Raw genomic sequence first — 4,508 nt, forward strand, 5'->3', positions numbered from 1 at the left:
TTTTCCCCGCTTTCTACTTTCCCTAATCTTTTCCAATTGCATACCATTGAAAGTACCTTCCACTGTACTGGAAATTGGTTCTTCTCAGGCCTCACCAACGGACTGGCTGTATGAAGTTTTCCGGGTTTCTCCACATGTCTGAATATACAAATGGGGGCCACTTTCCCATTAAAACTCTCCTGAAAGACTCGTGTTTGCTAATGGGGACACTGGCCATACTCTACAAGATATGGCCAGTGTCCCCATTACCAAAATTCAACTTTTTCAAAATGCTGCAGCCGGTCTTCAGTGGATTTCCCACTATTATAATTCCTCTCTTCAGCTTTGACAAACTAGAAAATTCAGTTGGCTTATGATTGCTTAGGAACCATATTTTTTCCTATACATATTTGAGTATATATTTACCTTTCGGCTTTGTGGTAAGTATACGTATATTCGTACATAGTACGTGATGTATTCGTATTAGTAATTTTATTAAAATCGGGAGAGTTAAAGTTAATGGTAACAATTATTAGGGTTGAAAAACAAACAACGTCGGGAAAGTCCACCACGTTGCCAGCTTTTGTCGGATATGTTTTTATTCATCTGTTATTAAAATGAAAGCATTCAAATAGAAACTACTCGAGCATTAAGCAATTGAACTATAAACAATTTTTAGATCAACAGAATTATTAAAAGTAATAAAGAGTAATATTTTAAAATGTTACAAATAAAGACAATCATTTCGATAATTCGAAGTAAACGGGACCGACACTACTTCGAATTACAAATAACTCGGAATAAGAACTAAGCTCAGCTGATAGTCAAAGTTCTGAGCTATAGCTCAGCTCAGCTCATTTGATAGAACTCCTCAAGTCAAATAAAAAATTTTCTATCACTCCATTTCAAGTATTTCAAATGTTGTATGTAATCCCAATAAAAAATATTGTATTAAACAAAATTCGTTCTACACTGTGATCAATTAACATACCGTGATCAGAATTTAAAATGTTTGTTTTAATAGTAAATTAGTAATTCTTTTCTTCTTGTCGTTAGATATTTATATTGAAATTTAATTGTTATTCCTAAAACACTTCCTAAATTTATGAACATTTATTGCGTGATAACTAATATCAGACATATAATTAAAACAAACTCATAAAAATATTTTTTCAGTATGAACTTATAGAATTCTAAATAATTTCTTAAATTTTAATTAACATGTTTGTAATGCTAGTATTTAAATTATTTAGAATTTGCAATTGTATAAATTATTTATTGTTTTTAATATTAATGATTTACTATGAACTTATAATGGATGTCTCTACTGTACTGTATATCTATACATAATACAAATGGAATTATAATATTGTATAAAGTTTCATAAAATACTTATAAAGACTTTACTTATTTTCTCGCATCTAACATATGCCGATTAGATTGGATATGAAACTTCAGAATAGTTCATCCTTTTTCAATTTTCAATAAGTATATCCCTATATGAAATTAGAATGGATTGAATGGATTGATAGAAATGAGGCAAAGCAACACCTGGGCAATCTTCCAGGAGGACTTTCAATCGGAAGCTAACTCCCATTTAGACACGTAAAGACAATCCAGACAACTCCATGTGGTTGCTTCCAATATTCAGTGAGAAATTACAATGGTTTCATATATTAATTAAATCGATATTTACCAGTCTTTCTATGTCTTTTTCATTACAGTGACAACACGAATAGGCGTCATTCATTGAAGTTGTCAAATATATTTCAAAATAAAAAGGTACATGGAATCTTTATTCCTCTCAAATGACTGGAAAGTTTTCAAGAATTCGGTGATTAAAGGAAACTTCTGCTTCTATAGTACTTCCGAAATGCATTAGATATTTGAATATTATTACAATAAACCGGAATTCAGAACATTAGCATAATATTCCATAGAGAAAATTTTCATTTAACGAACGACGAATGAGTGATTTTACCCATTTAAATATTTAAAATAATTATTATTGTTGTTGAAGTTTGTTTAAATAATTAAAATCCTATGTTATTGTGTCCTTTTACTTTCCCTACTGTTATGTATACATAACAAGGGAAACTATTGGAATCGTGTCAAATTTGATGTTTTGAGACTCCCTGAACCCAAAAAAGTAAAAACGGGAAAAAAATCTGTGAGCATATCTATATCTCCACAGAATTTTTATATCTACATATATAATAGACATGTATATATGTATAAATATGTGTGGGTGTGTATTATACTGTATTTCGATCAATATCTCAGGATGGGGTAAGGATTAAAATACAAAATTTGGCACAATAGCTTATATATATAAGGAGCATTGATGCTATTAAATTTTGATGGTTAAAGATCAAGAGGGTAAGGAGATAGTTGGTAGTCACATGTCATATCCTAAGAGGGGTCGGACTTAATGAAGATTTTACTCGTTATTAGCATTTACAATTTTTATAAAACTCATCTATACCATAAAATTAAACTTTTTGTCACCTTATAATAAGTAATAACATAAAAAGTTTTTATAACACAATCTCATAACAGATGGTGCCACACACAATTTTATTTCTTATGATTAATAATATAAAAGTTATTTTTTAAATAAAATCTTATAATAGGCGGTAAAGTTACGTAACTCGTTGCTGGATCTTTTTAATTTACTAATTATGAAATGATTTCATACTTCAAGCACATAGTATTATATTTTTCAAATTTTAATATGGATATGCATGAAATTTTATAAAAGTGATGATTACATCATTCAGAAAAATGGAACATTTTCGTTTAAATTATGTTTAAACAATTGCTAAATAATTAAACACACTTGTTAGCATTTTTTTAAGTTTTCATTAATTACACTTATAAAAATTAATATTGATAATAAATAGCATAAATAAACTATAAAAATAAGAATACAATTATTTTACATTTTAAACACTAATTTAAATTAAAGAATATAAATGTATAATAATTAATATATATATATATATATATATAACATATATAAGTAATGTAATATAAGAAAAAAATTATTTTTTACATAATAAACAAGTGTACAGTACGTATATAAAGTAGAATTTTTGAAGTTTAAAAATCTAAGCTAAATAAATTATGTAATATTATTATAATTTAGATCTAATTAAGTCAGTACATAATTACTTCATTTACAATTTTTAATAGAGTTGCGTGGTTAATTTAATAAGAATATGATTACTGAAATTAGAAACGAATTATTAATATTTACATAATAAAAACTTGAGTAAAAATCAATTTTAATATTACATAAAATATTTAAAACGATATTAAAGTTAACGGCATTAAATTAAATTAATTTATACACCGATTAATATGAATATCTGTAATATAATTTCACACACGAGATAGATATTTCATGTTTATTTTTAATATTAAAAAATATATAATATTAAGCATTATGATATTTGAATGGGTTATTGTAGGTATATTTAATGTTGTTCAATTATTAAAATTGTATAAGCACATATACTTTTAATTAATTTTACCTGTTTTAATAATAAATGTTGCTAGAAACGATGTGTGATACGATTATGTTCCAGTCAGTTAATTTTGAATGTCTTGTAGTATTTCAAGGTTATTAGTTGAACTGATTGAATTAATAATTATCACTCAATTATTATTAAAACAAACAAAGATTAATATATAATTTTCATATTATTATTCTAAACTTTCTCTAAATTAAATTTTTGTTTAATTTACTTTTTTTTAATATTAAAAATTTATAAAAGTTTATTTTAAAAAAATTATTTTTCTTACTGTAAAACTTTTTTATTTGGTATTAAAATCTCCCAAAAAAATGTGAAATTGAATATTTAAATATTAGTTAATAAAGCTACTTCTATAGAAACGGATAGAGAAATTCAGATGTTTTTTTCCTCGTGGAAATCAATTTACTAGTACAATAAATTAATCAGGGCATATTTTTAGACTGTAATAATATCCGGCTTCTCTATCAAATTCTAAAATTCCCAAAAGTAATAATATATAATTTATGCCTTTGTTAAATTCTACTCAATTTTTCAAAAAATTGTCTTAATATCTTTATGTCAAAAATTAAATAAAAGGAAAAAAATAAGCTTAAACACTACAATCAAAAAAATGGCGTTTTATTCGAATTATTACACAGAAATACAGTAGAACCCCGATTATCAGAATTTCGCTTAACCGGAACTATCTGTATTACTTTCCAGGCTGTTATACACAAGTACTCCTCACTTTACGACCTATCTGCTTAACGACCACTCTCACTTACGACCAATCGAGTTTCGACCTGCAATTCGGGGAATCTCCTTTGTCAGCTTGAGTGTCGGTCAGTTGCGAATGGTGGCATGCGCAATAAGCGTACTATAATAGGCTTGCGCGTACTATAATAGTCTTTTTATGAACAAATTTGAAGTTTGTTGCATAATTTTTATAATTTTACAACGATCCTATATTGCTGGCGCAAGCTCCTCGCTTACCGACCAATTCGATTAACG

This window comes from Centruroides vittatus, unplaced genomic scaffold (assembly GCF_030686945.1).
Source record: "Centruroides vittatus isolate TY-2023 unplaced genomic scaffold, ASM3068694v2 contig_3131, whole genome shotgun sequence".
NCBI lineage: Eukaryota > Metazoa > Arthropoda > Arachnida > Scorpiones > Buthidae > Centruroides > Centruroides vittatus.